This window comes from Sturnus vulgaris, chromosome 11 (genome assembly GCF_052056855.1).
Source record: "Sturnus vulgaris isolate bStuVul1 chromosome 11, bStuVul1.hap1, whole genome shotgun sequence".
Lineage (NCBI taxonomy): Eukaryota > Metazoa > Chordata > Aves > Passeriformes > Sturnidae > Sturnus > Sturnus vulgaris.
This window is the reverse complement of record NC_142253.1, coordinates 8,344,430-8,356,468: the sequence shown is the minus strand read 5'-3', so window position 1 is coordinate 8,356,468 and position 12,039 is coordinate 8,344,430. Positions and strand designations below refer to the sequence as shown.

General features: G+C 43.4%; 1 long non-coding RNA gene across 3 annotated transcripts in view; it reads left to right on the top strand.

Annotated features, from left to right (window-relative positions):
* The first annotated feature begins 418 nt into the window (after positions 1–418).
* LOC106851190 (uncharacterized) overlaps positions 419–12,039 on the top strand; it is a 61,937-nt gene continuing 50,316 nt past the window's right edge. For all 3 annotated transcript variants that reach the window (XR_015806020.1, XR_015806021.1, XR_015806015.1), the window contains exons 1-2: positions 419–552; positions 840–944. This is a non-coding gene — a long non-coding RNA (uncharacterized LOC106851190). The remainder of the gene's footprint in view (positions 553–839; positions 945–12,039) is intronic.

Here is a 12,039-nt window from a genome sequence, read left to right as displayed (position 1 = left end):
CCAGCCTGAAATGGACAATATACATGTAAGTAGATCTTATTAAGATTCTGTGTGGCTGTTAAATCATCCTCAGCCGTTGCTTCCAGCTTAGCGTCACTGCTAATGGTGAGGAGAGGAAGAGATTAGTTTAGGCTACTTTGAGACATCACAGATATACGTGGGAGGCATCCTCTGTTTCTTGAACTTGTATTTCACTGACCTGCTATGTGACGAGTGGAGTGCCAAAAATACAGAAGAGTTGGCACATAAAATCCATGTCTACTCTATCCATTCTGTCAAGGCTTTAAAAAAAAAAAGTCCTGAATGAGCCTTGGAGAGTCAACAAATCACTAAAATAGCAGCTGAAAGAGGAAGTTCAGCACGAGTTCAAGTCATTAAAATTCCCTCTAATGTATGCTCTTGCAGACCAGTGGGCTGAGCGTGATCCCAGGGAGTGGAAGGATGTGTGTGAACTTGTGTGCAAGGAGAAAATGGACAAGGTTGATGTTGCTGACCTTCAGCGTGTAAGGCTGATCATTCCAGTTGTTTGAAATGGCTATGTGGACAGGAAAGGTCAGTGGAGCTGCTCTGGTCTAGAAATGGGGAGAAGTGAATTTTTGCATGGCCTTTTTGGGCAAATCCCCACCTGTGTGCAGAGTGTGGCACATTTCTGGTTTGGGCTTTTACTGGTACTTGCACAAGGTCTCAAGAGGAAGGCAATTAGGTAAGGGAATGGCTGTGGGGAGTGTAAACACAGATCCTTCATTTAGGAAACACTCTTTCCTAATGGTAATATTTGGCTAGTGAGCAGACAAGGCCTATTAACTGTGAATGTGTTCTTTTTATGTTCTTCCACACAGGCAATATGGAGAACAAAAGGAGACTTACACCTGGATTGTCCATGTTAGCTACACGTGTCATTGCCTCCAAAGGGAGTTCTGTTCAGGAAGTGAAAAGCAGGCCTGGTAAATATATTTCCATTTATTCAGTATTTCTGAGATTGAAAATGATGGAGACTGGGCAAAAGAAATGCCAGAGGTATCTCACATCCGTGTGTTGCTTCATTAAACATCTGAAAATGGCAATGAAAAAGCAGAGATTGTAGGATGAGATTACCAGGGAGCAGGATGATAACATGAAAGCCTCTGTCCTCTGCTTGTACAATACACATGTGGTCAGAAAAATAAAGGCAGCAAAGTATCTTACTATATAATAGACAAGGATTTTCATATCTCTTATTTGGGATGCATGGAAAGTAGAAAATGGCTTTACACAAGAGAGTCACTTGTTAACTTTGGATATGTGATATATGAATGTATAACTGAGATAAAAAAATCATCTGGTTTCATCCTTCTTGTCAGGCAATATTTGCATTCAGAAGCTCCAGATGTAACATTGAGTAGCTAAGGAATATATGACAGAATATTGTAAAGCTAACTGACATTGTGCACAAGAAAATTAGTTTCCTTTTATTGCTGTTTTAAATAGAAAAGATTTGATCAGTCTTGGCCCTCTCAATAGGCAAAAAAAAAAGGTGACTAGAGCACAAATGCCTGTGAAGCTGCCTGAAGGCATGACAGCTGCTGGAGAAAGGGTCCCTCTTTCTTACTGGCAGAGGTGTCTCTGCCACAGGAGAGCAACGTGTAACAGCAGCCTCTTGGGACCATGCTGTAAGAGCTGGGGTTTAAACCAGTGGCCCATCATCCTTGCCAGTCCAGTGCTGGCATCATCCCTGGAGCAGAAATCCCCTGCCTGTGGCACGCTCATCCCCTCTTCCCTCCCTGCAAACTCCTGTGAACTCTGGAAGCTGCATCACCTCGGGAGCAGAGGCAGGAGCAAGAGTTGGACCTGTTGGGTGATGGGACCCACCCAAGCCCTGCCTGTGTGTGGGTGACTTGTCCTGCAGCTCAGCTTATCCTCCCAGACCCAGCACTGCCCTGATGGTTCCTAGACCATCTCTGCTGTGGTGGAGATTCTCCAAAAGCCTTTTCCAACATGGAAAAAATGTGTAATGTAAATTCCTACTTGAGCATCAGGGGTTTTTGATTTTTTTTTAGATTTGTTTTTCTGTAGTAACGAAGGGATATATGCTTTGGCTTGTACTTGTTTGTGTCATTAGGTCCTGAGGCAGATAATGAAAGCTGTAATTCCAGTTGTGTGATCTGCTGCCATCCATCCACCTCACATCCCTGGTACCAGATCTCCTGAGACAAAACACCTCCTTAACCAAATTCAAGCCCAGCTCACTCTCTGGGAAAGAGCTGTCCCTGATCCTCCTGCCATCCTTTTGTGAGGGCCTGAGCTGCCAAACCAAAGGGAGCAGATGGGGCAGGAGGAGTCCAGCCAGCACTGGCAGATCAGGTGTTTGTTCACTCAAGCCTCACCTGCTGTCCAGGTGGGCTGCTGCTAATGCTGGGGCTTGTCTGCATTAGCTCCCATGTGCTCTTCACTAGTTGTCATCAAGGGCTTTGCCTTTTCATTTTGACTATTTAAAGGGCCGTTTAAAATTAGGTTGTTGATCCATTTGTGTCTGTACAGCATTTCACACGTCGTAGTGGTTTCCTGCACCCCTTTGGTTTTTGTTGTAATTCTGTAATTATAGTGATGGAGAGGGGATCTCCAGGAGCTGCCAGCCTTGCCAGTGTGTCCCTGGTGGTGGCACCAGACTGTGGGCTCTGGGCAGATGGTGACACAGGGGGTGAGAGCAGGAAGGTGAGGATGAATATCTTGATTCTTGCACTACCATCAACCTAAAAGCAGGCTGGGAAGTAGCACATATCCCAGTGACAGTGAAGCCTGCAGCCTCTGGAGTCCAGGTGCATTAGAGGCTGAAGTGAGCTGAGCTCCCTAATGGACACATGCCGTGTTTTTGAGCATCCTGCATCTTCTGCTGATTGTCTGCTGTCGAGCCCTCGTTTCCAGCAGTGCTGGGCTTTCCAGTGCACGCCAGCAGAGGCTCTTCCAAACTTCTTTGATTGTGTCTGTGCCTGTTGCTCGGTGCTTGAGTGATGAAATGGAAGGCAGCAAGAGTGACAAAGATTGAATGAGCAGCAAGAGGAGCCTGAGCTGAATTTTGGGAGAGTAATTAGTGGTGCCAGTGGCTCCAAGCAGAACAAGGGGGTTTGCTTTCTGCTATTATCTGTGTGGCACTGGAGAAACATCAGGCAACTCCCTCCTGATTCTTCTCTAATTAAAAGGTTTTTATGTGTAAGGTCTGCAATATATGAGGTGGTGATAAATTAAACGTCATGAGTTCCCCACTCTGTGCTTGTGCTGCAGCAGGAAATAGATTTTGCATCTCACAGTGAGGCCAGTGAAGAAACTGCTCCTTTCCCCCTGCAAACTGGAGCTTGTTGTACTTCCAGCCTGGGGGTATCCTGCCAGGTTTGCTGTACCTGGGGACAGTGGCCAGTGTGAGCCAACTGGCCATGGGATGTTGGAGCCATCCCTTGGGTAAATAAAATAAATGCTCTGAGTGTGGTAGAGCTCTGCTGGCGTGAGTCTAGGAGGGGAAAGGAAAGGAATTGCCTTTTTCCAGCAGTGAGAAAGCCATAGTAGAGCTGCTTCAAGCAGTTGCTGCAGCCCCTGGGCTGCTCTGGCCTCTTTCCCAGGTCACAAGGTGGAAAATGCAGCTTTTCTGACTAACTGCAGCAGCTCTGGCTTCCCCCACACGTCCCGTGGTGGGCTGGGTGCAGACTGGCAGCCCAAAGGGATGGAGAAGGAAGAAATTGCATCCATCTGCCCCCCAGGGAATGATATCCCTGATGGGACAGCTCCAGGAAAGCATCCAGGGGCTATAACCAGGAGATATCACCCTCTGCTCACAGCTGTCCTCCTGAGCACTGGGAAAATAACTAATACAATGTCCTGGGGTCACTCCCACATTGATCTCAAACCAGGACATGCACTTAAGGAAAATGCACACAGACAAAAAAGGAAATGCTTCAAGGTGATCCTAGAAGATTTTTTGGAAGTTTTCTCTGACATGTCAATGCTTTTATAAATTTTTAAAGGCTTGGTTAGATTGAAAGAGAAAAGGGAGGTTGTTTTCTGGTGGCTTGGAGTCAGTATTTTAAAAATATAGCTGTAGGTGAAAAATAATTGCAAAATAAAATTAAAATCTGCTCCTCAATGCTAAAAGAATGCCAAAATGTAACTTTTCAGGTTTTAAGACCATGTTTTAAACCTGACCAAAATAACTCAAGAGTTCAGCATCATGTTGAAATACTGGGTGAATCCAAATCTGTGTGTTCTAGAGAAATGCTTTCTTTCCAAAAAAGTTCAGTAAGCTCTCCATGAGCAACACCTCCTGGCCTGTCCTTGCAGTAGAAGGAATGGTTTGTTACTATCGTTCTGATTGATTTTTTTTTATTTTAATAAGTAAAACTCATGCACAGTGTCAACACACCAAAAAACACACACCCTGTTGAATTTTCAGAGACGAGTATTTTAAATCTGGCCTTTTTCAAAACTGCAGGCATGCATTATTTACACTGGAGAATAATAATGTAACAAAGCTGTATTAGATTAAAATTGTTCCATAAAATATTATGATTATAATTTTTTGTAGCTTGACTTAAGGTGAACAATTTATACAAAAATATGAATTATTTCCTGTTACAAAAAAATTATTCAGTGTGGGCTCTGTGTATTACAGTTATTAATCTTTCTATTTAAATGCAAATTTTTCCTTTCAACTGAGAGCTAAAGATACTTTTTATACAACTAATAAAACACAGCTCTGATCTTCTGATCCCTCATAAGGGAGATGGCTTTCTCAGCTGTGTTTGGGATGTCTCTGCTGGAACATGGTGTTCCTTTACAGCAAGGATGCTCTCTTCATAAATACATTGAGAATTACCTGCTCAAAAGGAAATGCTCATTTGTACAACCAGGTGTGACTTGGGCAATCCTCATTTGTGTGGTTTTCGTAAAAAGAGAAAAGAGCTGAGAAGAGCAGTGACTTTTTGTGGCCATGTACTGTGCCTGCAATCTGGGAGGGTCATTTATCCTTGGAAAATCTTGTTTTTCATCCTAGAGGGTTTGCTGCTATGAGAAACCTGAAACTCTTTGTCTGAGAGGCTGGAGTCAGCTCAGGTGGGAGCTGGTCGGTGTCTCTGGGAGGGGAGTCAGGCTGCTCAGAGGTGTTTCATTCCCCTGTGAAGCAGCTGTTGAAGGTATGCCAGGCTTTACAATCACCACAGTGTTTGTGCTCTTCAGAAACCCCAAAAAGTCTCATTTCATCCCCAGAATGCCAGATACCCCAATAGCACCACAGCCTCCAGGGCCATGGGGCAGTTTGCTCTGCAGAAGTGTCAGACATTCTGTCTGAACAGTTGCTCTTCCCATATGCAGAAGGGAGTGGAAGTTGTCCCGTTGGACCAGGAGAAGACTTCAGTGTCTGATCCCTGGGAGCTGCAAGCAGCTGAGGTTTCTGCAGCTCTTGGCATACATGCATGAATGTGACAAGGAGAGAGGAAACTCCTGTCTGGCAGCTTGTGTCCTGAAGCAGAAATCAAAGTTGTTTATGTGATTTCATGTTACTGATAGCTTTATAAAGCTTTACCTATCTATAACAATTTCAGGCTAATTTCTGCCAATTTTTTATCTGACAAAGTGCTTCTATTACCCTGAGCAACTCCAAGGACAGCTTCCTTAATAATGTTTATATTGTTCAGATTTAGTTACCAGTATTAGCAAAGGAAGTTGAAAACAACTCTGCATCTCCATCTTTCATCCTTACATGATCAGAAACCTCCCAAGAAATGCTGTTTCCCAATGGTGGAAAGCTTTCTGATGGTTTTCCAGGTTCTGCATGGGCTGGCAGAGTGTGTTGTCCTCTGGCCACCCCTTGGTCTCCTTTGTTAGTGGTGCTCTGACACCCTGGATGGGAGCTTGGCTGCTCCAGCCAGTGGAAATGCAGGTAATTGAAAAGGCTGAAGTAGTGAGTGGTGTTATAATTAACTGTCTGTATTAGGCATTTTACAGTTCTGACACCTCACAAGAGTGGAAGTTTAATGAGAATGGAGAGAGGCTCAAAAGCAATCCATTTCCCAGTAAAGATTGTAATGAAGGTGTGAAATGATGCACAGCTAACTAAACCTGTCTGTAATAGCCTCTCTGTTATAATGTAGTGATCTGACACTTTGGAAAAACAATGCAGTGCATATGTATAAATACATATTATCTATATCTATCTATATATCTATGTCTATATCTATCTAATCTGTCTTTCCTTGCAGTGCTAATGTAATGTATCATGCAGCCTGACTGTGTGTGCCATGTGTAGGTCAGGTGCCAAAATGTGTGAAGAACTGATTGTTGACAAAAAATGTTCATTTGCTGTGTAAGGATGAATGCAGCCCAAGGAAAGTTCCAGAAAATATCCCAGAGAGGGCATTCAAATAGAGTACAAGGGGCTGTGAATGCCTGTGCAGAGGCTAATTGTGACACAGCACAAAGGACTTCTGTGACCCATTTGGACCAGCACAGCCTCCTCACTACACTTCTGTCATGAATTCCTTGGGATCTTCCCTGGAGGGGCAGGAAGAACAAAGGTGTCTTCTCACTATTGCTTCAGAAGAGGCTCAGTCTCTGATTATCACTTAAACCTTCAACAGCAGCAGCTGGGAACGGGAATGAGGGTGGCACGAACCACATGGCTTCTGGTGGCACCTGGGACTCAGTGGCCTTCTGAGTTTATTTTTGGAAATGGATGCTTTCCTCTGAGGTCTTGTGTCTTCAGGTTTCATCTTCCTAGGTTTTCATGTCCCACCCCTGCAGGGTTTCACTCTCAGCTGGTGAGGAGCTGGGTACCTGTTGAGCCCCTGTTGGGCTGGAGCAGGTGCCCCTCTGCACACCCAGACAGTGTGATGTGTGCTCAGGGGTCATTTCTGCCCACAAACTGGCCCAAAGCTGTCCCAAAGCATGGAGCACTCAGGGCTGTTGCAGATGTATTGCACTCACAGGCAGGTTTCCTTTTGAGCGTTGAGGTAAATTGGTTTGTTTACCTGGGATTTATTTGTCACATTTGTCACCTTTGCTCTGAGGCAGGAGCCTGCTCTCAGCATCCTCTCCTGGTGGGAACACAGGTCTGCTGCCACCTCGGTATTTCCAGCCAGGCTGAGGGGGGCTGAGGGCCAGATCTCTGGGAGCTCACAGGTCTGACATTTGCCATGCTGGAGCCTAAATGCAGACAGGCATGAAGGGCTGCTTCCATTCTGTGCAGCTCTTCCTTCAGTTTGATCCCAAAAATATTTTCTTGGCTGACCTGAATTGCCTTTTCCTTTCTTTAAATATATAATTTCTATGACTGATAAAAATGTCAAGCACATAGATGAAGAATAAAAATGGAGATAAACACCTTGTTAATTGTAATCATTATGTAAATACCTGAGCCCATAAATTTCAATAATTAGTTTTACTTTCTTTTTTTTCTCTCCTTGTCAGGACTTGCATGAATATGTCTGAGCCTTCTCATAGCTGCTCGTAGATAGAGCCTTGATTGCTACACTACATGAGTTTTGTGTGTGGCATATGGTGAGGTCTCATGAAACATAATTGTGGAGCACTAATTTTCAGCTCTCCTGTGGGGAGTATCACATCCTGAAGGGTGACTCCTTTCAGTAACACCAAGATCCAATAGGAAAAGAGCTTCTTTTGAAGATCTCAGCCATATGATTTATGGTAAATAACACTTGTATTCACATATTATGTGTTTCTGCTCTTGAGGTTTGCCCTTGTTGGTGCTCAAATTTGTTTTTGTTTAGCATGTCACAGGACTTGGAGCAATACAGTTTTGGCAAAATGCGTGGGAAGGCTATGTAAACACCATCCAAGCTTTCTATATACTTTCTGCATCCTCTCCAATATGTTTAAATGTTCCAGCTATGCAGCTACAGTACACCCACTAATACAAGTTAATACAAAGACATGGTTATATAACGGAAACACTTTAGCTAGATTTTTATAAAGAGAACAAGAGGATCCCCTGAGATATTGTTATACAAATAACAAAAGACAGAAGCTCAATTAGTGAAAGCATGGAAGTGAAAAGTGAGACAAAAATAATGTAGAGTAAAATTCAGTAGGTATATTAGTTTGCAAAGTATACTTTCTTATACATTAAAGGGCTACATTGAGGAATGAATTACCTGCTTTCCCTATGACAGTTTTCTAAACTGAGGTTGTCAGAATTTTTTTGCAGTGTTCTGACTCAAGATAGGAAAAGTCAATCCTTAATTCTACTAGATGGAGGTGTCACTTTGATACTTCCATTTACTTTTTTCATTATAGGAGAGCAGAAGTTGTCCAGAATTATTTTTTTTTCCATTTTGTGTTCCCCTGAGACGGCAACAATAACCAGCGATAGCTTTTTTGTCCATATTATTTTAGATTAATATTTCCCAAACAGCAATGTATAGAAGCATGAGCCTCAACAGTTGGCCAGCAAGTAAAGCAGGAAAGGATTCGGTTTAGAGAAATAAATCCAATCCCTATTCTTTTTCCTGAGAACCCAACAGTGTGTTTCCAGCAAGGTGAGACTACATAACAAAATGTTGCACTCTGGCCCATGCCTGCAGAGTTCTTTGGTAATGTGACTTCTGAAGCCCTTTATGCCTTTCCTAGAACAAAGCTGTGGTTTCCTGTCTGATCTCCTAAGAGAGCCCAGGAGCCAGCAGGGCTGCCTGCAGCATGTGCAATATGCAGTTTGCACTGAGTTCAGACACTCCACAGCCTGATTTCATGCAGCTTCACATGCTTTAATCCTGCTCTCATGGTAGTTCTCTCTCTGGGACTGCCAAGTGTCCACACCAGCCACTGGTCTCAAGGGGAAAGTCCATTTGTGCAGAATGCTGGGAGTAATCCCTGGAAAATACAGCTGCTAAGAAAAAAATAAAATTATCAGTCAAAAGTGTTTCCCAATTAGTTGGTTCAAAATGATTGGTTTTGGCAGCCTTCCTCTGTCAATCACTGGTCCCGTGTATTTACATAGGGCTTAGTGATGAAACTGCTTGCAAACATGTGTGAAATTATGTATTTTGCAACTTGAATCACCCTTCACCAGCTAGAAAGGAAATCCGAGGAGAATACTGACACTGGGAGAAACAGGATTTTTAAAGGAACATTTCCAGGGTGGAGCTGGAGCTGTCATGACCAGCTCCTGGTCTGGGGGGAATGTGCAGGGCAATGAGATTCAATCCAGTTTTGTGGCATTTGGCTGCAGCCTCTACCTCTGTGTGCTGCTACCCTGGAAAGAGAAAGGATATTTTCAGAGCAAAAGTTGTCTGTGTAAAGCACCTTGGAAGAATGTGTGAATGTGTCTTTTTCTGAAATGGCAGTTTGTTTCTATTTACTTTTTTTATTTTAATGTTGAATTAGAAATTGTACAAATAATTACATTATTAAGTGTCTCAGAACTTTGCCTGCCACCAAAAATTGGCAGCTCATTGTCCCCACTACAAAGATGGTGTGAGCCAGGGTATGGTACAGGCTTGTTTTGATCAGGGTTGATATCAAATTTTAGGGGTTTTATTTTGCCAATGTTATGGTCAGATTTGCATGCATGAAAACACAGTCCTGTTCTGTTTCTGAGCAATGACAATGCTGGTTCCCTGTGCAGGAGACCCAGAAAGTCTTGAAATTTTCTTCCCAAATGTGACACACTGCCTGGCTGATGGCAGCGCCCAGAACTGAAGCAATATGAGCAGCGTTGCTTGATTTAATAGCATGAGACCCACATTGTGTTTCAGTTTATATTATTCTGGAGATAAGAATCTTTAAATACTGAAGGAGCATACCGTGTACAAGCATTGTATTGACATTTTTCTATGCTATCATAACCCAGATTCGTCTGCTTGTCCTTATGTTAGCGATTTAATTTTAATCCAGGGCAATAATGAAAAAGTGCATTACTGGGGAAAAACAAACTCTTCATAGCCTATGTTCCTGGTATTTTTAGGGAATTGAATTTCATTTTCTGTTGACAATACAAGGCTATCTTTAGGCCTTCTGTGAACATCCATGAACAACAAAAATGTGTCTGCTAATGTATTGTCAGCCAGAGGAAAATAGACTATTTGTAGCTCTTGTATTGGGGGGTGGATCTGGAGCCCCGTCTGTGCCCTGTGGAACTTTTACTCTGCAATTTCCTGTGAGGAATTGGAGCAGCTTCTGGGGTGTGGGGAGGCACTTCTGCACATGCTGAGCCTGAGCTGGGAGCCTGCCCTGCTCTGCCGTGTCCCTGCCAGCTCGGGACGGGCGATGGAGCAGGGCTGGGCTGAGCTGCTCAGGCAGGGCTGGCTGCTTCAGCTCAAATGGGTCAAAACTCCCCACATCTCTGGGCAGTGATTTTAACTGACAACAGTGAGAGTCCATTCTGGTGCTGAAAATCAGATCCTTTTTCTTTGGTTTTTTTCCCCCCTTTTTTAGGAGTTTGGTGGTACCAGCTTGGGACAAGCACTGGCTGTTCAGGCACAGGATTTCTTTGCCACAACACAACCCTAGCCACAGATTTTTTCAAAACTGGGAGCAATCAAGTGCTCAAGAGTGTTGTAGAATCAGAATAATTTGGATTCCATTTTTAAAATAATTTAATGTCTTTTTATACAGAGAGATAGAGGACTCAAAAATCCTACAAGAAGAAGCACAATATAAGATTTATTTCCCAAAGCTGTTTTTTTCTAAACTCTTGCCAAGAATCTTCTACTACAATTTTGAGCTTTATTAAAAAAAAATCTGAGGAGAAATGTGTACTATTCTCTATCAAACTACTTAGGACACATTCCTAAGAGTCACTCTCACTCCCACATGCACCTTTCCACAAGTGAGATAAATTGAGAATGTCACTATCTTTAATGTTAGAATATTTCCATCTTCCACTGCAAATATGCAGTGATGCATCTAGAATAGCACTGTCAGGGGAAGAAATCTTCACATGAACAGAATTTAGCTATTTGTATTCTCTTTCTAGATGCACTTAGTGTTTTTCTTCAGTGGGATCTTGTTGGCTGCAGGGAAATGGAGAAAGAAAAGTGTTTCTTTAGATATGAGCCTGTTCTGAGTCCTGGCCCTTGGCCAGTCTCTGACAGCCTGCACCCAGTCCCGAGCCTCCCAAAGCTGTGGGAGATGCTGACTGAAGGGCATTGCACTTGCTATAGCAAGGTGGGTGCAGGGAAATTGGTTTGACACGTGCTGGTGATGCTGAGCGTGGCCTTCACCTCCTGGGTCTGCACAAAACTGCTGGCTCCAGTGGGGAAGCAGATGGGAGTGAGGACTTGAGAACTAATCTCCTGTCTGTGCTTCTGCCTCTGTGACTAATTGCTCTGAAATTTGCACATGTAATAGCTTTCGCTTTTCCTAATACCTCTTACTAGGTTAGCATTTTAAAAAGATGTATTTTCTTGTCATTAACAGCACTAGATGCAAATGGGGAAGCAGATAGATATGCATTGCTCATTAATTAAAATAGGAGCACAAATTTTGGGGAGTGCAGTCAGGCTCCAAGGAGTACCTGATCCTGTGTCCAAGGCAGGATAAGCAGCAAGAATTGCACCCCCTGCACCACTCCTCTGTGGGGACACACAAATTAGAAATTTCAAGGGCTGTTGAACACTGTGAATTTTCACTGGGGATCAGCACAAAGTTATTTGGCATGGGAGGTTCTGTAACTGTGATACATTGGGAAAGTTCACACTGTGCAATGGCCCTAAAACTCACCCATCCTCCTCTAGTATGCAGAGACCCAGTGCTTATTTAATATAAAGCAGGTAGGATATGAGCTGACTGGAGCAGTTTCTGTCTCTTGTTGCCTTTACATTATTCATCTTAGGATCATCTCCTGTGCTCGTCATATTCAGCATAAATAATAATTAAATCAGGGGACAGAGGTGTGGTGTGAATGTGAAGAAAAACTCCATGTTCCTGATGTTGCAAAGTTGGAAAGCTGGCCAGGACTGGGGGAGTCCTTAGTCTGAGGAAAGGTAGTCTGTGGGAAATGCTTGCTTCCTACAGGAAAGCATTAACATGCAAGCACTACTCTTAAGTGGCCAGAATGTAGTG